Raw genomic sequence first — 25,822 nt, forward strand, 5'->3', positions numbered from 1 at the left:
ACAAATAAGATTCCTAAATTGTCACACCTGCAGTGCTGGAAGTCAAAGTGGATTTCTGTAAAGGAGGTATTAGTGCAATAAGGAACAGATGAGTGCCCTTGGAGGGCAGTTTCTGAGCCTCCAAGACACCCCAGGAGGAAGCGGGAGAGGGAGGCAGTTATCCACCATAACCCGGACGGTGGAGCTGGGTTTGCTGGTGGCCCTGCGTGGCAGGTCATTACGTGCAATAAGGAACAGGTGAGCGCCCTTGAGGGCAGTTTCTCGCTCTGCTTCGGAACTGCAAGTGGAAGACGCCCCAAAGTGGGGGTGGGGGGTGTGGTCGCTTATCCAATGGGACCGGATTTGCTGTTGGCCGCTGTGTGGCAGGTCACTGCGGGGAGCGATGGGAGGTGAGTGGAGTGGGAATAAAGGATGCACCCTCCACAGCTACTGCTGGGAGTTGGCTCTGGTAGTAGAGGGGGCATAGAGGGATTCCCGTCAGGGGCAACACGGCCGGGGTCCCACGTGTGCTGGACGCCGAGGTGTGGCTATATGTGATCTCAGTCTCCACAGCCGTCCTGGGAAGTGGGTTCAGTCACCTTCCTTTCTCACATTTGAGAAATCTCAGGGGCTTACATCACAGCTGGGTGGGTTGGAACTAATGTCTCAGGCAGGACGTTGGCCCCAGAGCCCAGGTCTTACTTCCCCCCCACTCTTTTCAGTTCACCAAGCTTGTAGAGAGGGGTGTGTGGTGGTGGGGGGCGGCTGAGAAACCAACACAGTAGAATGGGGGAAGGAAATAAACCAGGCAGGAGACACAGGCAGTGCTTGGGAGGTCTGTGCGGGGTGTGGGTGGCACCTCTGGGCCTGTGAAACCCCTTCTGTGCTCTCGGCTTGTCCAACCTTGGCCCTCAGCCATATGCTGTGCACTTTAGGTGAAATCTCAGTCCCTCGAGTGCTGCGGGCATCTTTTCTCCCTGGCTTTGCCTCTCCTTAAATCCTGGAGTCTCAGTGGGGATGGCGGGGTGGTTGGTGGTCCATGGAATTTGCCCTCCACTTCCCCATCCTTGTCCCGTCCTGTCTGGCCTGTTACCTGAATCTGTGTCTCTTCAGAGCCTGCAAATGAGTGGAGGCCACGGCAGCCACTCGCTGGCCGGCCTCTCAAACTTTTTTATTCATCAGAATCGTGTTAAATGCTGATTCCTAGGCACCCCATTAGATTCTCTATGCCTACCTGGTGTGGGTACTTTGGGGAAGGTACAGAGGGTTGCTGGGCTGTACCAGGAGGGCAGTTACATTTGTACAATGTCCACTGTGGTCTTTCCAGCACTCTACTTTCCACACACACATGGCATTAAACTTGGAAGACCTCTGGGTGCTGTGCTGGTGAGGAAGCCCCGGCTGGACGAGGGGCTGCTGGGGCTCAGACTTGATTCCTGGGCTGGGGGCTTGGGGCTTATTCTCTTCCGTGGGCCTGCTGATGGGATGCCCTGAGAAGGTCTGCTGTGCACTCGGGAAAGGTGCAGAGACAGGCTCAGGAAATACAGACCATGGATTTAAAAATTCCTACTGGAATATCTTTTATGAGCAAAGAAATTTGCATCTAACTGAAGACAATCATTGCTTGAATAATTGATTTGTTTACCAAATTGGTCCTATGAACAGATTAAAGTTTTCATTCATGCCTTGTCTATAACGTAAATAGGAGCTATTACCGCAACCTAAATTAGTTTTAAATTTTTATCAGATTGCAGTCCAGATTACAAACGGCTGCTTGATAATCTAATTGATAAAACGGAGGAATTTAGTACTTGGAACCCAGAGTGAAGAGAACAGAATTACTTTGGCTTCTCAAAAGCGTCTGACTGAGTGGTGACCTGGGGTGAAGAGAAGTGGCTGGAGCCATTACACTCGAGATGATCTGCCCCAGCCTTTCTCAGCTGTCTTCTGGATAAAACAAAAGGGCGATAAATGGAAAAATTCAGCACCGAGTTCATCTATGCCCTGAGCTTCTCTTATGGTCATTAATGTGACCGGGCTGTATCTGTGAAGCCTCCATACAGGCACAAAGGAATTAGGCTAGAGTAAGGCGGCCGGCGACCTCTGGCGCCTGCGCCACGTGTCATTTCCTAAAGCCCTTTTGGGTGAAATGACAGTCGCAATGTCTGTTGTTCAGAGGAGTGTAATCTCACGTATGAGATACAGATTTTAAACGATGGAGATTTTAAACACTAAAGCCAGGAAGCTTGGTGAGAGTGGCTGTCTTCCGAGTGGTGTTCTGTGCTGCCATGGACGAGGCGTGGATGTGTCATCCGTTGGTGAGATCCACTGGTGAAGGGGCTAAGCAAACCCTGGGGTGAGGGGGGTGAAGCTACATCTCTTCTGGCATCCCTAGTAAATACGTTTTGTAAAACCTGTGAATTTGACCCTAACCCTGAGTGTTGAAGTCCGGTGCAGTGTCTTGAGCCCTCTTCTGCCTTGAGGGTGAGTGACTGTAAATGACCGATTCCTCAGTGATGAAAGTTCAAATTTAGCTTCCCTGAGGAAGCCAGACCTCAGTCACCCGTGTCTCCATTAACACTGCGGTCCCTACTCGGGTGGCTGCAAGTTTCCAGGTCCTCCTTGGAGACAGAGCCGTGCGGTGCTTGATGATTTGATAACATCAGCCACCTTCTGTCTAATCACGGTACAAATGATTCTCCTACAAGGAAACGGATCTAGTTTCTTCCCTGATCGTTGGAAGAAGCAGCCTGCCTAGGGACTGCACCGTCCTCTGCACTTTCACAGCGAAGCCTGTGTCTGTCTCCGAGGAGTGTCGTGTGTGTCGTGGGAATCGTGGGAATTGCCTCCTTAATTCTTTCTGCTTTTGAGGGCTCGGACAGCTCTGCCTGTTTCACCCGGGACGAGCAGCGGGTGGTCTCTGGCTGCTGTGGGACTAGGGCTTGGGGTGCATCGTCACATCCGGTGACCTGTCCAGGGGGGCATATTGTCTTGCCTGTTGGCTGAGGCAGCTGTGATGTCATGGGGGTCATGCTTGTATCAGGGCCAACCCAGTTCTTCCCGTGCACACTTCTGTTGTTGGAGTGTCTTTCCTTATGATGACGTGTTGAATTAGGGTGGAGAATGCAGAGAGGCTCTGGGCCTCTCCTTCCCATTCTTACTCCCTGGAGCTGTGATGCCCGACAAGGGAGCCCATAGCCAGAGGCTCCTTTAAATTTAATTAGAATAAAGATTTGATAACATAGCCAAACACATTTGAAAAGAACTTCACAGATTAAATTCCGGATTCAGCCCTTCAGGCCCAGTGGCCACGTTTTGGGGCTCAGCAGCTGTAGGTGGCTGTTGTCTTTCTGTGTTGGCTCAGCAGATTGGGACGTTTCTGGTTCAGCAGGCAACTCTCTTGCATGGCTCTGCCTGTGGTGAAGGCACCTTGGCTGGAGAGCCTCGTGGGGATCCCTTAGGCCTCTGGCTGCACCAGGCTGCACGGTTCCTGTGCCCCGCGTCCTCTGCAGGCCCAGAGCTATCCCACCACAGAGTCAGCACTGCTAGACTTGGGTACTGTGTGCAGAGAGCAGAGGGGCACGTCTGGGTCTTGCAGAGGCTGGGGTGACTGGCCTCCTTGGCCAGGAGTCCGTCTCCGAGTCTTCAGGGGAAATGCATCTACCATCCACACCGTGCACCAGAGGAAAACTGTAGGCTTCTCTGTGGATGGTGAATTGAGATCATGCAGAGTGACTAGGTTTGGGCTCCTGACCAGCATGAAACCTGATGATACCTTTCGGTGGAACCTGATATGCCTCCATGTGTACATGCAAAGAGAATGCAGCGTTGTCAGCTTGAATACTGATGTGCTCCCGTTTTGAGGTGGAAGGTTCTGGGAGTATTGGCCGTTGGTGATTGTCCTACCATGGAGGACTTTGAATGCAGGTACTGGTTTAGGATAACCCTGGTTTCCTGGTCCTGTATGTGGGCATACCTGAATATCCCCGGCTGGAGGAAGACAGGGCAGATGGGAGGGTGACAAGAGGTCAGGTGTTCCCAGCTCTGGGGAGTGATGCCATCAGATGGCCGAGATCAGGATGGTGGTGGCCGGGGATGAAAGCAGGGGTGTGTGGAAGTGCCATGTTTCCTGGGGCATGGGGAGGACCTGGGCAACAGTTCTTCCATTCTTAGGAATCTGTGCCATTGTAATTGGGTAGCAAATTCTGTAATTGCTCTAATTACTTACTGTTAAGTCTCCATCCCATTTACCATGAATTAGCAACAGTAATAACAGTTTGCCTGGTCAAACCTTGCCAAGAAAAACCAGTAGAACTAATTTTAGTTGCCTGGAGTTCCCTCCAAATCGGCTTCCTTGGCGGCTTGTGTCCCCACAGCTGCTGCAGTTCCTCCTGGGCCTGGCAGGCACATTCCAGACATTCACATCTCAGCTCAGATGCAGGCGTTCACATTATTTATAGAAAATCGCACTGTGCTGTGATTGGCTTGAGCTGACGTTTTCTAGGTGGGAGGCGAAGGCCGAGGATCTGTGAGGGACTATCCGAGTGTCCTCTCATTGACTTGGAGCAGGTGCACATCTGTTCTTCAAAAGTTCTAGTGGGATGAAATTAGAAATACGAATTTTTAAAATTCACGTGTTATGAACCCTGTTCAGTGATTTCCTCTGAAATGAGAGACTATTTGCAGATGAGGCAGTCAGCCTGCAGCTCTCCTTAGAACTGTCCTAGACCTCGATGCCATCCTATGGCCTCTTCCTGGGTGTGGGATGCTCTGCTTGAAGTAAAACCAAAGGAAAGAAGGTAGTCAGTGTGCATCACTACTGCAGCCAACTCAACGCGCACACCCACTGGGAGGGGGAGCCAGATCACTTAACATTTTAAATGCATTTAACATTAAACCATCAAGTCAGCCAGTGCTTTCTGTACGCAAGCTGCCTGGCTCATGGGAACCTGACACTTGACTTTTCAGAAGAGAATACTTGCTTCTGTGGAGTATCAATATTTGTCTCATTTGTTGAGACTTTGCTCAAAGTGATGAACGTGTGTAAATTAGGACCTTTTTGTGTAAATTGGGCCACAGAGCTCTCTAGGTACAGTCAGGGGGGTAAATGGCTGTGACAGATGCCTCCTGATGTGAACCGTGGCCAGGCACTTTGGAACCTGGGATCCCATCTCCAGCCTTTCAAAGGACATACAGAAATATAAAATGCAGATGGGAGAGTTCATATTTTGGGCATCTCTGTTCTTTTGAAATCAAAGTGCAAAGAAAAAGTTTTGCCTTGAGGTCTTACCCCATCCTTGTTTTTCTCCTGAGGTTTTAACATTTTAACTGCTTTTTTCTCTCCCGATCCTTGGGGAGCTTCTATCTTCATATCTTCTTAAAAGATATGGTTAAATTCAACACTGAAATTTACAAACAAGCTTTCATATTATTTTTCTTTTAACTGATGTATCTGACATTGGTGAAGAACTAAGTGGGCATAGTGGTTTATTTTTATTTTTTTGAGACAGTCTTGCTGTGTTGCCCAGGCTAGAATGCAGTGGCGCGATCTTGGCTCACTGCAGCTTCACCTCCTGGTTCACGCCATTCTCCTGCCTCAGCCTCCTGAGTAGCTGGGATTATAAGTGCCTGCCACCATGGCTGGTTCCTTTTTTGTATTAGTAGAGACGGGGTTTCAACATGTTGGCCAGAACTCCTGACCTCAGGTGATTCGCTCACCTTGGTCTCTCCAAGTGCTGGGATTACAGGCATGAACCACCACACTCGGCCTGTGATATTCTTGATTGTAACTGTAATAGATCCCTTTAAAAAAAAAAAAAAAAGAAACAACAACAAAAAACTACTGTCTGAAAAGTCCCAAAATTAAAAAGCTCACTTGGACAGGGATTTGGACACCAGTTGAATGGCCCAGCACAAACCATAGTTACATGGGCCACTCGGCCTGTTAGATCCTTAGGGTATTTGAAGTCATGTGGATATTTGCATTTCTGCTTCTGGCTATCGTGTCAGTATGAATTCGGCTAGTGTTTGAGGGCCAGGCGCAGATCCGAGAAAACAAGAGCCCCTGCCCTCATGGCACTTCTCTTCCATGTGTGTGTGTTAGGAAAATAGAAAACATAAGATACTTTTTTCAATGAGCTGGGAAGATGGAAAAACAAGCTTAAGATGTTTACTTGTTCAGAAGGGAAGTGCAAGGAACACTCAGGTTTGCTGCTGTTGAAGGAGGCCCCTGGAGGAGGCTGTTTCAGAGGTGGGGTTTCTCTGAGAAAGGTGGTAAGAGGCAAATAGGATGCCCCATCTGGTTTGCCAGAGATGGGGAAAGTTAGTATCCCCAAAACAGCCTCAGCATTCTGGCAAAGCTTTGGAAAACCAGCTAGGGTGTGGGACCTTGTTGGCCGCTGGGTAGAAGGAAAACATGGCTGGTCCTGAGGACTGTACTGTTCTTCCACTGCTATAAAGAACTACCTGAGGCTGGGTCATAAGGAAAAAAAGGTTTAATCGGCATACAGTTCTGTGGGCTGTACAGGCTTCTACATCTAGGGAAACTTACAATCAGGGTGGAAGGTGAAGGGGAGGCAGGCATGTCTTCATATGGCTGGACGGGGAGAGAGAGTGAAGCAGAAGGTGCCATACACCTCCAAACAACCAGATCTCAGGAGAACTATCATGAGGACAGCACTTGGGGGATTGTGCTAAACCATTAGAAACCACCCCCATGAGTCAATCACCTCCCACCAGTGCCCACCTCCAACACAGGGTTACAGTTCAGCATGAGATTTGCGTGGGGACACACAGCCACACCATGTCAGGCTTCCCTTTCTTCTGCAGGTGCTTTACAAATGGTTCTGTCATTGGTTTTTATTTTTGTTGATACATAATATATGTACATATTTTCAGAGTGCATGTGATATCTTGATTCATCCCTATATTGATGAAATCTGTGTACTTGGGATGTCTTTCACTTTAAATAGTTTCTTTTCCTTGTGCTGGCAATGTTCAAGTTATTTTCTCCTAGCTGTTTTGAAATACACAGTAGATGACCCACTGCCATCCCCCTGCTGATATATCAATAGTAAGTCTTGTGCTCCCATTAGGCTGTGCATTTGTGCCCGTTGCTAGCCTCTACCCATCCTGCTTATGAGTGGGCTCTGCTGGGCCCTGTTGACCACCTCCTCTGGCCTCCATGAGGTCTGCTCTCAGCTCCTGCTTATGAGTGAGAAGATGCTCCGTTTCTTTCCTTGGCTCGTTTGCTTGTATGCAAGTATGTCTTGAGGGTCTAAAAATTCATGTAGTAATCATGCCTGTAAACTCATACATGGGGCTTTGGGATGGAGTGAAAACCAACGTCACCTGGCGTGGACGCTGCGTGGTATTTTTAGCGTGGTGGCCTACTGGTGCCTTGAACTCTATCTGCAGTATGAGCAACAGCTGTGCATTTGAGAAATATGGGCAGGTCAGCTTGTTCCTCCAGGGGCCTGCGGGCATCTGGTTGAGGGGCCTGGGATGAGGCCACATCAGTGGGAAAGAGCTTGATTGTGTCAGCAGATATGTCTGCCTCTACAGGCCCGCAAGCCAGCCAGAACCCAGTTTTCCTTTGGTCATCTAATGCCAGAAAAAACCTGCTTCTTAGAGATTCTCGTAATTTATATTAATGAACCATTTGACCATACATAAAATGTTATAAATGCATGAGGCTTTACAACTTGGCAGATGTGTAACTCACATGTTATGATTGAATCAAACTGTTGAAGATATTGGTTTCACTTGAAGGTTTTTAGCATTTTATGCGCAAACCAAATGCCAGTAGCATTTTGAAAGAGTATTTTGGAATTTTAAACACAGAGTGGGACAGTGTTGGGTGTCTGGGATACTGGTGAGGTGGATGTGACCTTAAGGTCTTGGAGCTTGCAAGAAGGATTCCTAAATTGTCACACCTGCAGTGCTGGAAAGTCAAAGTGGATTTGTGTAAATGAGGTATTTAGTGCAATAAGGAACAGATGAATGCCCTTGGAGGGCAGTTTCTGAGCCTCCCAGACACCCCAGGAGGAAGCGGGGGAGGGGGGCAGTTACCCACCAGAACCTGGATGGTGGAGCCGGGTTTGCTGGTGGCCCTGCGTGGCAGGTCATTACGTGCAATAAGAAACAGGTGAGTGCCCTTGAGAGCGGTTTCTCGGCCCCCTTCAGAACCGCAAGTGGAAGACTCCCCAAGGTGGGGGTTCGGTTATCCACAGGAGCCTGGATGGTGGAGCTGGGTTTGCTGGTGGTCCTGCGTGGCAGGTCATTACGTGCAATAAGGAACAGGTGAGCGCCCTTGAGGGCGGTTTCTCGGCCTGCTTCGGAACTACAAGTGGGAGACGCCTCAAAGTGGTGGTGGTGGTGGGGGGGTGGTGGTCGGTTATCCAGTGTGGCCAGATTTGCTGATGGCTGCTGCGTGGCAGGTCACTGCGTGGAGTGATAGGAGGTGAGTGGAGTGACAATAGAGGATGCACCCTCCACAGCTACTGCTGGGAGTTGGCTCTGGTAGCAGAAGGGGCATAGAGGGATTCCCATCAGTGGCAACACGGCCGGGATCTCACGTGTGCTGGACGTTGATATTTGGCTATATGTGATCTCAGTCTCCACAGCCGTCCTGGGAAGTGGGTTCAGTTACCTTCCCATCTCACATTTAAGAAATGTCGGGCTCACATCACAACTGGGTGGGTTGGAACTAATGTCTCAGGCAGGACGTTGGCCCCAGAGCCAAGATCTTACCCAACCCCCGCCCTTTTCAGTCCACCAAGCTTGTAGAGAGGGGTGTGTGGTGGTGGGGGGCGGTTGAGAAACCAACACAATAGAAGGGGGGCAGGAAATGAACCAGGCAGGAGACACAGGCAGTACTTGGGAGGTCTGCACGGGGTCTGGGTGTGGGGGACACCTCTGGGCCTGTGAACCCCGTTCTGTGCTCCCGGCTTACCCAACCTTGGCCCTCAGCCACATGTTGTGCGCTTTAGGTGAAATCTCAGTCCCTCGAGTGGTGTGGGCATCTTTTCTCCCTGGCTTTGCCTCTCCTTAAATCCTGGAGTCTCAGTGGGGATGGCGGGGTGGTTGGTGGTCCATGGAATTTGCCCTCCACTTCCCCATCCTTGTCCCGTCCTGTCTGGCCTGTTACCTGAATCTGTGTCTCTTCAGAGCCTGCAAATGAGTGGAGGCCACGGCAGCCACTCGCTGGCCGGCCTCTCAAACTTTTTTATTCATCAGAATCGTGTTAAATGCTGATTCCTAGGCACCCCATTAGATTCTCTATGCCTACCTGGTGTGGGTACTTTGGGGAAGGTACAGAGGGTTGCTGGGCTGTACCAGGAGGGCAGTTACATTTGTACAATGTCCACTGTGGTCTTTCCAGCACTCTACTTTCCACACACACATGGCATTAAACTTGGAAGACCTCTGGGTGCTGTGCTGGTGAGGAAGCCCCGGCTGGACGAGGGGCTGCTGGGGCTCAGACTTGATTCCTGGGCTGGGGGCTTGGGGCTTATTCTCTTCCGTGGGCCTGCTGATGGGATGCCCTGAGAAGGTCTGCTGTGCACTCGGGAAAGGTGCAGAGACAGGCTCAGGAAATACAGACCATGGATTTAAAAATTCCTACTGGAATATCTTTTATGAGCAAAGAAATTTGCATCTAACTGAAGACAATCATTGCTTGAATAATTGATTTGTTTACCAAATTGGTCCTATGAACAGATTAAAGTTTTCATTCATGCCTTGTCTATAACGTAAATAGGAGCTATTACCGCAACCTAAATTAGTTTTAAATTTTTATCAGATTGCAGTCCAGATTACAAACGGCTGCTTGATAATCTAATTGATAAAACGGAGGAATTTAGTACTTGGAACCCAGAGTGAAGAGAACAGAATTACTTTGGCTTCTCAAAAGCGTCTGACTGAGTGGTGACCTGGGGTGAAGAGAAGTGGCTGGAGCCATTACACTCGAGATGATCTGCCCCAGCCTTTCTCAGCTGTCTTCTGGATAAAACAAAAGGGCGATAAATGGAAAAATTCAGCACCGAGTTCATCTATGCCCTGAGCTTCTCTTATGGTCATTAATGTGACCGGGCTGTATCTGTGAAGCCTCCATACAGGCACAAAGGAATTAGGCTAGAGTAAGGCGGCCGGCGACCTCTGGTGTCTGGGCCGCGTGTCATTTCCTAAAGCCCTTTTGGGTGAAATGACAATCAGAATGTCTGTTCGGAGAAGTGTAATCTCACGTATGAGATGCAGATTTTAAATGATGCATATTTTAAACACCAAAGTCAGGAAGCTTGGTGGGAGTGGCTGTCTTCCAAGTGGTTTTCTGTGCTGCCATGGACGAGGCTTGGATGTGTCATCTGTTGGTGAGATCCACTGGTGAAGGGGCTAAGCAAACCCTGGCGCTGGGGCGGTGTGAAGCTACATCTCTTCTGGCATCCCAAGTAAATACATTTTGTAATACTTGTGAATTTGACCCTGACCCTAACCCTGAGTGTTGAAGTCTGGTGCAGTGTTTTGAGCCCTCTTCTGCATTGAGGGTGAGTGACTGTAAATGACCAATTCCTCAGTGATGAAAGTTCAAATTTAGCTTCCCTGAGGAAGCCAGACCTCAGTCACACGTATCTCCATTGTAAGCACTGCGACCTCTATGCAGGTGGCTGCAAGTTTCCAGGCCCTCCTTGAAGACACAGTCGTGCGGTGCTTGATGATTTGATAACGTCAGCCACCTTCTGTCTAATGACGGTACAAATGTTTCTCCTATAAGGAAATGGATCTGGTTTCTTCCCTGATAGTTGGAAGAAGCAGCCCACCTAGGGACTGCACCGTCCTCTGCACTTTCACAGCGAAGCCTGTATCTGTCTCCGAGGAGTGTCATGTGTGTTGTGGGAATCGCAGGAATTGCCTCTTTAATTCTTCCTGCTTTTGAGGGCTCGGACAGCTCTGCCTGTTTCACCCGGGACGAGCAGCGGGTGGTCTCTGGCTGCTGTGGGACTAGGGCTTGGGGTTCATCATCACATCCGGTGGCCTGTCCAGGTGGGCATCATTGTCTTGCCTGTTGGCTGAGGCAGCTGTGATGTCATGGGGGTCATGCTTGTGTCAGGGCCAACCTAGTTCTTCCCATGCACACTTCTACTGCTGGAGGGTCTTTTCCTTATGATGATGTGTTGAATTAGGGTAGAGAATGCAGAGAGGCTCTGGGCCTCTCCTTCCCATTCTTACTCCCTGGAGCTGTGATGCCCGACAAGGGAGCCCATAGCCAGAGGCTCCTTTAAATTAATTAGAATAAAGATTTGATAATATAGCCAAACACATTTGAAAAGAACTTCACAGATTAAATTCCGGATTCAGCCCTTCAGGCCCAGTGGCCACGTTTCGGGGCTCAGCAGCTGTAGGTGGCTGTTGTCTTTCTGTGTTGGCTCAGCAGATTGGGAAGTTTACAGTTCGGCTGGCAGTTCTCTTGAATGGTTCTGCCTGTGGTGATGGCACCTTGGCTGGAGAGCCTCGTGGGGATCCCTTAGGCCTCTGGCTACAGCCAGGTTGCACGGTTCCTGTGCCCCGCATCCTCTGCAGGCCCAGAACTATCCCACCACAGAGTCAGCACTGCTAGATTTGGGTACTGTGTGCAGACAGCAGAGGGGCATGTCTGGGTCTTGCAGGGGCTGGGGTGACTGGCCTCCTTGGCCAGGATCCCGTCTCCAAGTTTTCAGAGGAAATGCATCTGCCATCCACACTGTGCACCAGAGGAAAACTGCAGGCTTCTCTGTGGATGGTGAATTGAGATCATGCAGAGTGACTAGGCTTGGGCTCCTGATCAGCGTGAAACCTGATACCTTTAGGTGGAACCTGACATGCCTCCATGTGTACATGCAAAGAGAATGCAGCGTTGTCAGCTTGAATCCAGATGTGCTCCCATTTTGAGGTGGAAGGTTCTGGGAGTATTGGCCGTTGGTGATTGTCCTGCCATGGAGGACTTTGAATGCAGGCACTGGTTTAGGATAACTCTGGTTTCCTGGTCCTGTATGTGGGCATCCCTGAATATCCCGGGCTGGAGGAAGGCAGGGCCGATGGGAGGGTGACAAGAGGTTCGGTGTTTCCAGCTGTGGGGAGTGATGCCATCAGATGGCCGAGATCAGGTGGCCGGGGACCAAAGCAGGGGTGTATGGAAATGTCATGTTTCCTGGGGCATGGGGAGGACCTGTTGTACTCTATTCCTGGGCAACAGTTCTTCCGTTCTCAGGAATCTGTGCCATTGTAATTGAGCAGCAAATTCTATAATTGTTCCGATTACTTACTGTTAAGTCCCCATCCCAATTACCATGAATTAACAACAGTGATAACAGTTTGCCTGGTCAAGCCTTGCCAAGAAGAACCAGTGGAACTAGTTTTAGTTGCCTGGAGTTCCCTCGAAATCGGATTCCTTAGCAGCTTATGTCCCCACAGCTGCTGCAGTTCCTCCTGGGCCTGGCAGGCACATTCCAGACATTGACATCTCAGCTCAGATGCAGGCGTGCATATTATAGAAAATCGCACTGTGCTGTGATTGGCTTGAGCTGACGTTCTCTAGGTGGGAGGCGAAGGCCGAGGACCTGTGAGGGACTATCCGAGTGTCCTCTCATTGACTTGGAGCAGGTGCACATCTGTTCTTCAAGAGTTCTAATGGGATGAAATTAGAAATAGGAATTTTTAAAATTCACGTGTTATGAACCCTGTTCAGTGATTTCCTCTGAAATGAGAGACTATTTGCAGACGAGGCATTGAGCCTACAGCTCTCCTTAGAACTGTCCTAGACCTCGATGCGCCTACAGCTCTCCTTAGAACTGTCCTAGACCTCGATGCCGTCCTTTGGCCTCTTCCTGGGTGTGGGGTGCTCTGCTTGAAGTAAAACCACGTGGTCTGTGCATCAGTACTGCAGCCAGTTCAACGTACACACCCACTGGGAGGGGGGCCGGATCACTTAATATTTTAAATGCATTTAACATTAAACCATCAAGTCAGCCAGTGCTTTCTGTAACCAAGCTGCCTGGCTCATGGGAACCTCACACTTAACTTTTCAGAAGAGAGTACTTGCTTCTGTGGAGGGTCAATATTTGTCTCATTTGTTGGGACTCTGCTCAGAGTGATGAACGTGTGTAAATTAGGACCTTTTTGTGTAAATTGGGCCACAGAGCTCTCTAGGCACAGTCAGGGGAGTAAACGGCTGTGAAAGATGCCGCCTGATGTGAGCCGTGACCAGGCAGTTTGGAACCTGGGATCCCATCTCCAGCCTTTCAAAGGACATAGAGGAATATAAAATGCAGATGGGAGAGTTCATATTTTGGGCATCTCTGTCCTTTTGAAATCAAAGTGCAAAGAAAAAGTTTTGCCTTGAGGTCTTACCCCATCCTTGTTTTTCTCCTGAAGTTTTAACATTTTCTTAACTGCTTTTTTCTCCCCCGATCCTTGGGGAACTTCTATCTTCGTATCTTCTTAAAAGATACGGTTAAATTCAACAGTGAAATTTAAAAACATGCTTTCATATTATTTTTCTTTAAACTGATGTATCTGACATTGGTGAAGAACTATCTGGGCGTATTGGTGTATTTTTATTTTTTGGAGACAGTCTTGTTGTGTTGCCCAGGCTGGAATGCAGTGGCGTGTTCTTGGCTCACTGCAGCCTCACCTCCTGGTTCACGCTATTCTCCTGCCTCAGCCTCCTGGGTAGCTGGGATTATAAGTGCCTGCGACCATGGCTGGTTCATTTTTGTATTAGTAGAGATAGGGTTTCAACATGTTGGCCAGGCTGGTCTTGAACTCCTGACCTCAGGTGATTCGGTCACCTTGGCCTCCCAAAGTGCTGGGATTACAGGCATGAGCCACCACACTCGGCCTGTGATATTCTTGATTGTAACTGTAATAGAGCCCTTTAATAAAAACAAAATAGAACAACAACAACAAAAACAACTCTCTGAAAAGTCCGAAAATTAAAGAGCTCACTTGGACAGGGATTTGGATACCAGTTGAATGGCCCAGCACAAACCACAGTTACATGGGCCACTCGGCCTGTTAGATCCTTAGGGTATTTGAAGTCATGTGGATATTTGCATTTCTGCTTCTGGATATCGTGTTAGTAGGAATTCGGCTAGTGCTTGAGGGCCAGGCTCAGATCCGGGAAAGCAAGAGCCCCTGCCCCCACGGCACTTCTTTTCCGTGTGTGTGTGTTAGGAAAATAGAAAGCATAAGATATGTTTTTCAATGATCTGGGAAGATGGAAAAACAAGCTTAAGATGTTTACTTGTTCAGAAGAAGGGAAGTGCCATGCACCTCCAAACAACCAGATCTCAGAACTATCATGAGGACAGCTCTTGGGGGATTGTGCTAAACCATTAGAAACCACCACCATGAGTCAGTCACCTCACACCAGGGCTCACTTCCAACAAAGGGTTAGAGTTCAGCATGAGATTTGGGTGGGGACACACAACCACACCATGTCAGGCTTCCCATTCTTCTCCTGCACATGCTTTGCAAATGGTTCTGTCATAGGTTTTTGTTGATACATAATAGATGTACATATTTTCAGAGTGCATGTGATATCTTGATTCATCCCTATATTGATGAAATCTGGGTACTTGGGATGTCTTTCACTTTAAATATTTTCTTTTCCTTATGCTGGTAATGTTCAAGTTATTCTCTCCTAGCTGTTTTGAAATACACAGTCGATGACCCACTGCCATCCCCCTGCTGATTTATCAATAGTAGGTCTTGTGCTCCCATTAGGCTGTGTGTTTGTGCCCGTTACGAGCCTCTGCCCATCCTGCTTATGAGTGGGCTCTGCTGGGCCCTGTTGACCACCTACTCTTGGCCTCCATGAGATCTGCTCTCAGCTCCTGTTTATGAGTGAGAACATGTTCCGTTTCTTTGCTTGGCTCGTTTGCTTAACGTAATGTCCTCCAGCTCCATCCATCCTGTCTCGGATGACAGGGATCTCAGCTGTGTGGTGGAGTATTGCTCCTGTGTATGTTCGGGCCACGTTCCCTTCATCCCCTGTTGACGGGCACTCAGGTGATTCTGGACGTTGGCTGCTGTGGATGGTGCTGCATTGAAGCTGAGAGCAGTCACTGGCTTTATACTCGGGGGACGTGAGCCACTTTTATGGTCTCTAGCAGCCATTCCCCAAAGCCCTCCGTGGAATGGCGCATTCCTTTGTGCCCATGGCTTCCACTAGGATGAAGAGCTGGGAAGGGGCTTTGAGTGAACGCTTGGGTTTCTCCCTTTAATTGGTACCCAGCTGCACTGACCAAGTGGGGGGTCCCAGTGACCCTGGACACTACCTCACATAAGGTCCAAAGATACAGTTAGGTTCTTTTTTTAACTTTAAAAAAACAAAAACAAAAACAACGCTTTTGACCTGGTTAAGCTATAGCATTATCAGTTAGTGTTTTTCATATTGGAAACACTATTTTATTTTATTTTCTAAGAAGGAAAGAAATCCTATTAAGTACTCTAACCACAGATTAAATCATGTCAAGGAAAGAGGTACTATTTGGGGGGAAAATTACCCCTTCATGTCAAAGATCAAGGAGATGACTTAGATTGTTCAATTGAGTTAATCATGAAATCTTAAGCGGTTTTGAGAAGATGAGCTGTGGATGCTGCAAGACATGAGACTGATGCTGATTTAATGTTAGTCAGCCCTCACAGAATGTGGCTAATATTTAAAGCTTGCTCCAGTATTGCTTGATTGATTGTAAGTTAATGTAAAGATCTGTTTGATGCTTTTATTTTACAAAATATTATTGAGAAAAAGTTTGACAGCCAAGGAACCGCCTTCAACCAATTTCTTCCTAATTTCTATCACCAGAAAAATTTGTCCTGTTAATTCCAGAATTTACTTTTGGAAAGTTCCTGTAAGGAGAGCAGAGGTATTGGTGGTTGAATGGTGACTTGAATTTAGGTGAAGATCGTTACATATTTCATAGTCATGTTTGTCTTGATGGTTTTAGCAATTTTATATTAAATTTAGAACTGCGAGTGAAACCAAATGTGTTCTTTTTTTTTTTTTTTTTTTTTTTGAGACGGAGTCTTGCTCTGTCGCCCAGGCTGGAGTGCAGTGGCGCAATCTCGGCTCACTGCAAGCTCCGCCTCCCGGGTTCACGCCATTCTCCTGCCTCAGCCTCCCGAGTAGCTGGGACTACAGGCGCCAACAACCGCGCCCGGCTAATTTTTTGTATTTTTAGTAGAGAAGGGGTTTCACCGTGGTCTCGATCTCCTGACCTTGTGATCCGCCCGCCTCGGCCTCCCAAAGTGCTGGGATTACAGGCGTGAGCCACTGCGCCCGGCAAATGTGTTCTTTTGCTTTTGTGATACTCCTTTGTATGACTATACTGGTAAAGAATGATAAAATGTGTATCGGGTATTTTTTCTGTGTAGATATTAGGATTTTGAGGGGAACAAATTAATCATTCTTCTAATAGACATTGTGCTGTGTGTTGGGTCCTTTGTATATTAGTTGAATCACTATAATGAGGACCACTTGAAAGTCTGTTTCTATGCAAGATCTTTTATATGCTGACTTGTGTTATGCAAAATCCTTCATCCTCTAAGAAGACTAAGCAATGGGTTGGAGGAGAGGTTTAATCACCCATTAGGTCTATTCCGAATGCCCAGAATTGAATGCAAGTACTAATTATGTTTTTGAAGTGGTGTGTGTGTGTGTGGGTGTATGTGGTGGACTCCTTTTTAGGTCATGGGAGGGAGGTAAAGCAAAGATCAGATTTGCTGATTAACATTTGTGCATATGCTAGTGGAGAAGTCATATGACTTGACTGCACCTGCGTACTCTGATTTTGGTTTCGTTAGTGTCCGTAGCCACAAGTCTCAGCCGCCTCTGGGACCCACCCTGAGGGGCTGTGGTGAGGGTTATTACAGAGTCGTGTGTCTTAGTGAATGGCACAAACGGCCTTGTGGGCCTACTTTGGCTTTGTTTGAACCTCTAGATTGTTAAACTAAGTTTAACGTTTTGAGGATTATAAATTTTGATTCTTGTCTAAGAAGAGATTTCTGTTGTCTCTGAAGACAGGAGCCCCACCACAGATGGTCCCTGGCTCACAATGGTTACATTTGTGATTTTTTTTTCAACCTTGTGATGGTGTGAACTAGTCACAGTGCATTGTTTGGCCCCAGATGGGCTGCCTCTGGATGAACCCGTTATAAGTTGAAACTATTACGTCAAATGCACTTTCTCTTTAGGATATTTTCAACTTATGCTGGGTTTATTGGAACAGTTTCATCCCATGGTAAGTCAGGGAGCATATGTGCTCATAAAAGTAGAGTCGATCCTCATAGATACCGTGAGATATAATGTCTCTGATGTTATAGAGATACGATGAAAACAATCAAGTGGGACTTGGAAGCCTTGGGGGGACTCACATGGGCGGCTCCTGGAATGCAATCCTGAGCGCCGCTGGCTTCTCGATGTGACATCTGTGCCTTCTGCTTAGCCCAGTGTGTTATCGGCTGCTCTCGAGGGCAGAGAGGTCCAGCGTTCCCGTGTTTAGGTGTTTGAGCTGCCTTAAGAGGCTAGGTCAATTCTCACTGGTGTCTTCAGGGCTTTAGGCCTTCTGAACAAGCAGGAGGAAGGACGACTTTGTAGAGCTTTGGAAATCTCAACGGACTTCAGGGCCATCCCCCTTGGCAGGAGAGAGCCCCACTGGAGGCGAGCAGGGTGCTGTACGGGCCCATGCTGGGCCCAGGCATGTACGGACGTTGTGAGGGCCACAGGACACAGATCGGTCTTGGTTCACAACTGGTGTCGATGGCCACGCAGCATTTCTGCCAGGTACATGAGTGAGGGGACTTGGGTTTTGGGGTGTGCGTCCTGGTTGCCTAGTTGCTTGGAAGACCCCTATTCAGACCCCAGCCTGAGTCACCGTGACAGGCCTCCCGCTTCACATGCCACACGGAAGCTGTGGCGTCGGTCACTGACGTCCACCAGGTGTCAGATGTGCGTGTGTATCTTCCTTGGTCTCGGGATGGGTCTTGTTTTGAGGTTATAGTAAACGTTCTTTAAGAGGGGTTTTGGATATTTTATGTTGTTTGCAAGGAGGCAGCAGGGAGCGCTTGAGCAGTGAGATCCCCTTTCCAACCAATGCAATTTCAGATCCCAGCAGGTAATTAGGGCAGCGGAGCTGTGGGATCACCTTTCCAACCAATGAGAATTCAGATCACAGCAGGTAATGACGGCAGCGGGGCGGGTGGCAGAACCCTGAACTGTGGCTGTTTCTGGTGTCTTGCCCCGCGGACAGTGTGCTGGGGCCTCCGTGGTCCTCCATGGGGTGGGTGGAGCAGATGAACTGGGTGCTGCTGGGCCGTGGCTGGCTCCCCAGCCCGGGGTTTATGCAACACTCGTTCCGAAGACAACTTGGAACCCAGAAAGCAGCACAAGGGGAATGGGATTTTGCCTTTCTGGATCCTGGGTGCTTCCCAGTCTCAGACACTGAGCAAGCTCTGAGGGGTCTCACCGGGAAGACTTGCACAGTCCGCCCCCGGGGTGGAGTGGGGCTGCAGCAGGTCTTGCAGGAGCTGGAAATGGGGGTGAATGTCTCGCAAGCGGGACCTTTCAAATGGGCCCAGCAGGATGCATCCGTGGAAATGGTGCCACCTAAGGCAGGGCTGTGGCCAGCAGGACCTGAAAGGCTACAGCGGGCTCTGTTTCTGCTCTCTCTCGAGAGTCTCTGCACGGTTTTCCTTGGTTTTTGTCTGTTTGGAGGACGCTTCTCCCTTTCTTGGGCTTACCTAGCCTTCTGAGCTTCCTTGTTGAGTATGACAAAGCTCTGAGAACCATTTTTATCGCATAATTGTGTTATCCTGGTGGCTGGATAAATGACCTGCAAATGTGGGTGACTCAGTAGCTCTGAGGGTGTTCAATATGCAAGACTGAGGTGGGAAGGAAATGTTCAGGCAGGCATCAGAGGATCTGTTCTCTGCTTCACACTGGGGCCCTGGTTTGCTGACAGTCTTCACACTCAATCCAAAATGGGGATAATGAAGTCTCAAGGATTCGGCTTCAGCTGAGAGCTGCCTCCAGCACAATCTTGAGTGAGTAACAGTTTTTATTTTTGGTGCAAAGGGCGGGCGTCAGTTGATCTTATTTGTGGTGGTGCTTATGGTGGGTTTTCCATAAGGAATGTAGACTTTATTAGCTTTGGCAACGGAATCCTGAGTGATAAATTGGAAGAATGTTTCAGGAAATTCTGGAACCTGCAGTGAATCTGGAATCTGTATGAAATTGAGATTTGGATTCTCACGATTTCCTAACGCTACCCCGAAACCCAGTAGTTGAGACAGTCGTAGAGCTTCAGTTGTGCTGCCCCGGTTCCCCATTTTAAAAGGAACACATTGCTTTCATCTAGAATGTTCTGAGCTCTGAGTGCTGCCGGCAGAGTGACCAGCTCTCTGCATCAGAGGGGAAGCCAAAGCTGCGCTCACGGTGTCGTGGCAGTTGGAAGCTGACCCTGGACCTCAGGCACGTGTGATGCTGACCATTTTCTGTAAACTCCAAGGGTGTAGTGGTCTCCTTGGCCCTTTGCAGTCTTCTGAAGCTTTTGATGTGTCTGCACTTTATAGATTTTTCAGAAGTAGACAGCATTTTCCCACACCCTTGAGCTGACTTTCATCAGAGGCTGGTGTGTGGGAAGCACCACACCCACATTCTGACAGGGAAGACTCTGGTGCCCAACTGAGGTCAGAGTGGAAATTTGTTCTTCCTTCCCTCCAGTCTGGTCCAGTGGCTCCCTGCTGGGCCAGAAGAAAATCATGCTTATCCAAGTCGTAGGCAAACCCCCGAAGTCAAACATTTGTCTTTTTCCTTTAATATGCCCATTTAGTTTATATGGGATGATAGATAGAGAAATGTCTTCTAGGGGAAAATTAATTTCCTTAATTACAGAGAACTTTTTGGATAAAAACTGCAATCAGGAGGCTATTTTGTAATAAGATTAGTTAAATACTACAGTGGAAAACTCCTTATATTTGATCTTAAACTTCGGCCCTGCGTGCGTGTCCGCACGCTCGTGCTCATGACGCCAGGCGCAGATGTGAACTACAGGCACAGTACATACTTTCTGGTTGCTTTTTTGAAAGTCTTATTGCTTGACCTCTCCGACTCAAATGTTGAGTTACGTTGATTCTGCTCAGAATGTTCATCCCTCCGTCTAGGGTCCAGTCGTCTTTCAGGGAGGAACCGTCTTCCTCATCTCTGTCTCCTACAGTATTGTATATTTAATAGTCAAATATTTATAGGTTATATGGGTGACTGATCTGTTCATTAGGAGGAAAACAATGCCAATTTTCTTTTTCTTTTTTTTTTTTTTTTGAGACGGAGTCTCACTCTGTCGCCCAGGCTGGAGTGCAGTGGCCGGATCTCAGCTCACTGCAAGCTCCGCCTCCCGGGTTCACGCCATTCTACTGCCTCAGCCTCCCGAGTAGCTGGGACTACAGGCGCCCGCCACCTCGCCCAGCTAGTTTTTTGTATTTTTTTTAGTAGAGACGGGGTTTCACCGTGTTAGCCACGATGGTCTCGATCTCCCGACCTCGTGATCCGCCCGTCTCGGCCTCCCAAAGTGCTGGGATTACAGGCTTGAGCCACCGCGCCCGGCCAACAATGCCAATTTTCACATCATTATAATGGACTTGTTAAATGATTGTTAGTATAATGAAGTTTCCATGGCAAAAGAGGCTTTGCAGATGTGAGTGTACCGGACAGTGAGATGGGGGAGGACCCTGGGTTGTCCAGGTGGGTGCAGTGTTTTCACATGTGCCTTGATGAGAGAGAGTACGAGGGTCTGCCTCAGAGGAGGAGACCTGAGGACGAGATAGAGGCCAGAGGGCTAGGGGGCTGAGGGCGAGTGTGGGACAGGGGCAGGGGCCGGAGGGGTGCAGGGCTGAGACCCGGGCAGTGGTAGGAGGGGTGTGGGGCTGTGAGTCAAGCTGCATGGTGGCCTGTATGAATTGGGAGATTCCAGGCAGGAATACAAGCTACTGACCCATTGACTTCAGCCCTGGGACTCCTGACTTCCAGGGCTGAGAGCAGGTTTGCATTTGTGGTAATTTGTTGCAGCAGCAATAGGAAGCTAATGCATTGTATCTGTTCTTCACCTCCAAACCTTTGAAAAGTAACCCTGTTTTATTGGCCTTTTGTGTGCCCTAAATTCTAATGAGATGTTTTGTAGGAAATAATGGACACAAACGATGGCAGAACACAAAGTTGGACAGAAGCAGTGTCTTCTGTGGTTCTGTAGTTTGGGTCTGTGAGGTTAGATTTCGGTCAGAGAGTGTGTGGTCTTGTTCAGTGTATACCTGGAGTACTTGTTCAGAGCTCCTGGGGGAGTGGTCTTTAACACTGTTAGCATTAAAACTCCAAGCACATCAGGGCCAGAGTTCCTGAGTCAGTGTTAGGCGACCTTTGAATAAGAGTTGGCATGTAGAATCTGCCCACTTTACTAGTATGAAGCAGCAAAATCTTTTTTTTTACTTTTGAGATGGAGTCTCGTTCTGTCACCCAGACTGGAGTACAGTGGCGAGGCCTTGGCTCACTGCAACTTCCACTGCCTGTGCTCAAGTGATTCTCCTGCTTCAGCCTCCAAATTGTATGACTTATTTTCCTGTTTTATATACTTAGTATGTGAAAACTCTGCAAACCTTATTAATATAAATGACATGCCAGAACTTAGGAGAATCTGGCCTTTTCCCATGCAAATTAGTAGTGATGTGGAGTTCCTGGGCTGGTTTGGTTTTATAAGACATGGGGCGGATTCTTTGCCTAATTTCTGTGGAGCTAACAATTGTTAATCACCCAGCACTCTTACCTCTCCCAACAGCTCAGGTGAGCGGGTTACCCCCCCTGTCATGATGAGAGGAAGGAGACTGAGGCTTAGATGAGCAGGCGACACATTACTGTCCAGCCCCACCCACTCTGTAGTTTCCAGCCATGGCTCAGCTATCTTCCCGCAAGAAAGGATAGACACCCTCGTGCTGAGTAGAATTCCTTGTGAACCCCTTTGCATCCTCCAGGGAGTTCTTGCTTTACGGTGGTGGCTCATGGGGAGGCCTCTGGCCCACTGAGAAAGTGACTCATGTTGTGACATTACTGTCTCTCTGTCCGGCTGCTGTCGATTGGGTGATTTGTAAAGAGACATTTATTGCTCACAGCTCTGGAAGCTGAAAAGTCCAAGGTCAAGGCAGTCCAAGGTCAAGGCACCTGCAGATCTGGTGCCCCAGGGCCTTTGGCTCACAGACGGCAGCATCTCACCAGGTCTTGCGTGGCAGCAGTCGTCTCATCAGAACTCACGTGGTGGAGGAGCAGGAGGGCTCCTCCATCTCCCAACAAGGACACCAACCCCATTCCTGAGAGCAGGACCTCCCAAAGGCCCCACCTCTTAATGTATCCCACCGGAGATGGTTTCAGCATGAGGTTTTGGGGACATTCAGGCCAGAGCCATTGCTCTGCTGTGGTGTTAGGGCTGCGTGGCATCATTACTGCAGCAGAGCCACAGCCTTCTCATGTGCATTTGCTGCAGGAGGAAGACGCAGGTGCCTGTGCAAGTTGGGGTTCGGTACAAGAAGTGGAAACACTCTGGGAATCTTAGCAGGAGGAACTTAAGGGCTTTGAGAACTGACAGCTTAGGACTGTAGTTTTCTTCAGACTGTAAAAACCTTGGTGTGTGACAATACTGAACATTGCCTGAGCCCTGTGATCCTGTAAAACAGTGGTGGTTAAGACATTCCCCCTCCCCACAACTGCGCCCCGACTTTTACTGCAAGAAGCCCCTTCCCATGTGGCTTAGGCTGACTGGCGGATGACCATTTACCGAGGACAAGGCCAGATACAGGCCTTCAAACCCCCCTTCTCTGCCTTATAAGTGATTAGCTAGACTGCCTGTTCCCGGTGCAGTTGCGCCTAGGGGGGTGGACTTGTCTTTGACTGTTGCTTCCACAGAGGACGGTTAGGCTGGGCAGGAAAGAATTCTCTGCTACAGGTCTGCATTCCAGGCTGTTTCCAAAAGTGGGAATTCTTGTGCCCTGGAGTCTGGGAATGGATTTCTAGTGTCTCAGTTTCAGGTGGAGTTGAAATTGAGTGAGACAACCCACCACACCCATCTGGAGCCAGGAACTAGAGCCATTTTTAAAGTGGCAGTTTCTCCATAAGATTACCTAAAAAATGCGTTCAGCACGTTTCTTTCTTTCTCATATGCATTTGGCCATCTAAAATGGGAATGGTGGTTTTTTGAAGCATGAATGTAGTTTTAAATTTTGAGTATTGTAAACCTTAATGTAGCTTCTTAAAATGTTTGCCTGATTATCTGGAGATTTAGTAAACCTTCGGAATGGTAATAATGAGTTGATCTATATGACTTTGCTTTCTATGATGCAATGAAAGTACTCTAATGAAAACCTCTGCAGTTGGGTCAGCAGGCAATTGGCCAAAACCAATTCTGCTTTTTGGGTTTCTTTAACCAAACAAGGGAGTAGAGTGTAGGCTGAAGTAGCAAATTCATTTCAGAGCATGCCAGAGCCCTCAGTGATTAAGCAGCCTTCTCAGGTGAACGTGTAACGTGCCGTGAGTCTTGGCAAGCCTGGTTACTGATGTGTGCACATGACACCACAGAGCCACACCTAGGAAGATGTGGTTTCTGTAAGAAGCTTTGGAAAACCAAAGTTCAACTTAATTATCCAACTTTGTTACAGAAAAAGCTTAGACTAGATGGCCAAAGACCTGATTGTTTCATGGTTGAGACATGGTTATAAAATTGCCCTTACTTGGTGCCAATCAGTGTTGGTCCACAGTGATACTCCTCCAACCTCACTGAATAGTTTGGAGACTGATATGAGACTGTGAAAATCTCCTTAAGGTGAAAAGGGCTCTGGGGCACCCGGGAATATCCGCACACCCGTGGCCATTCCCCTATAAGGTGGAAAGGACGGCTGGGTCACGTGGGAGCATCTGCACACCCGTGGCCATCCTCTTTAAGATTGAAAGGGCTGCTGGGGTGCCCCGCAATATCTGCACACCCGCGGCCATTGTTCCTGTCCCCCTTTCTGCTCAGTCACCTCTGTGTTCCCGCATTCAGGCTTTGGGACACTCATGAACAGCTCGTCCCCTAGGCTGGTGAGGAAGGAGTGGGAGGTTGTTCTGAGGCTCTGTCACTGTCTGCCCTGTCATGAGCTGGGGAATGCAGTGGCAGTGACCCTGGAGGAGTCTGGTCAGTGAGGGCTCCGGCAGGAAGTGCTGAGGCTTGAGGTAGCTCTGCCAGGCGTAACCAAATGTCTTCCCTCTTATTTCCATGATTCCTTCTAGTTCTGCACCTTGCACTGCAGAGTCTGTGTGTGTCTGTAAATACACATGAGTTACGACACAGGTGTCTCTTTCCCCTCTGTCTGTGGCTGGGCCCAGGGAGTGAAGTGCAAGACCCCCTTACTGCTGGATGCCCACCAGCACGAGGCACTGCCTGCCCTGCTGACGAATGCCTACAGCGAGTCCTGGAAGCCTCCTTCTGAGCACCTGGCCTGTTGACGGTGTATACGGGAGACAACTGAGCTCCCCTTGCCCCACCCTGAGCAGAGACTGGGGAGGCGGCGGTAGCACTGCCCCCATGGTGCATCCTTGGTGCATGGAGGAAAGTGTGTTCATGCTTAAAACACAGCTCATCCTCTCAAAAGCAGGGTGACAACCACATTTACTTCTGGAATCTTAAAAAAGGGCCCGTCTCTTTGAGAGAACGTGGCATGTATGTGTGTACCTCCTTTGTTTTTTTTTTGAGACAGTTTCCCTCTGTCACCCAGGCTGGAGTGCGTGGTGCGATCTCTCTGCAAGTTCCGCTTCCCGGGTTCATGCCATTTTCCAGCCTCAGCCTCCCGAGTAGCTGGGACTACAGGCACCCGTCACCATGCCTGGCTAATTGTATTTTTAGTAGAGACGGGCTTTCACCGTGTTAGCCTGGATGGTCTCGGTTTCCTGACCTCGTGATCTGCCCACCTCGGCCTCCCAAAGTGCTGGGATTATAGATTATACGCGCCGGGCCGTACGTGTGTACCTCTTTACAAGTCTTGCCCGACCTTTGCATTTAAAAATTATTGAAAAACTTAAGGATGTAACTGACAAGAACTTTATAGGTTTCTCCAAGTAAAAATTTGGAAAAGTTAAGTGAACCCATAACGTGTTTTATTTCTATGAGTCCCACACTTGGATTTTTAAATGTGGGCAAAACATCTGTATGTTCTTCAGCCTGATTTCCGTGGAATCGTGAATGAAACGTGCTGAAGTTGCCGTGCGGATTTTGTTATGTGGCGGTGACAAGTGGGGCTGGTCATTAAACAACTGGAGGGACCCCTGTCCTTTCTATGCTCCTGTTGGACACTAGGCACGTGCTTGGGTGTTTTCTGTGTATGTGGACAAGATGAGGACAGAATTTCCAGATTCACACGGTGGTATCTTCTCTCTTTTCTGTTAAAACGTGTCTTCTGCTGCTTCTACATAGACCAAGTGTTTCTTCCTCTTGCCTGTCTACATAAACGCTGTTTAACAAAAACTGTATTGTGGACATGTGAAGCTGAATTCCACATGATAAAGCAGATAGAGATGACTGTTTTGTGGAAGGAAGGTTTAAAATGATTTTTAGCTTTTTCCCTGAAATAGGGAATATTTCAACTTTTTCCCTGAGATAGGGAATAATGAAATGGGAAAATAATTAAATTTTACCATGTAATTGTTAGATTATATTTAATTATTAGATTATTCATGTATTGTAAGAGAAAAAGGAACTAGATCACCCCATGTACCCAAATGAAAATTTAAAGGGTATGG

Source organism: Macaca fascicularis, chromosome 15 (assembly GCF_037993035.2).
Source record: "Macaca fascicularis isolate 582-1 chromosome 15, T2T-MFA8v1.1".
Taxonomy (NCBI): Eukaryota; Metazoa; Chordata; class Mammalia; order Primates; family Cercopithecidae; genus Macaca; species Macaca fascicularis.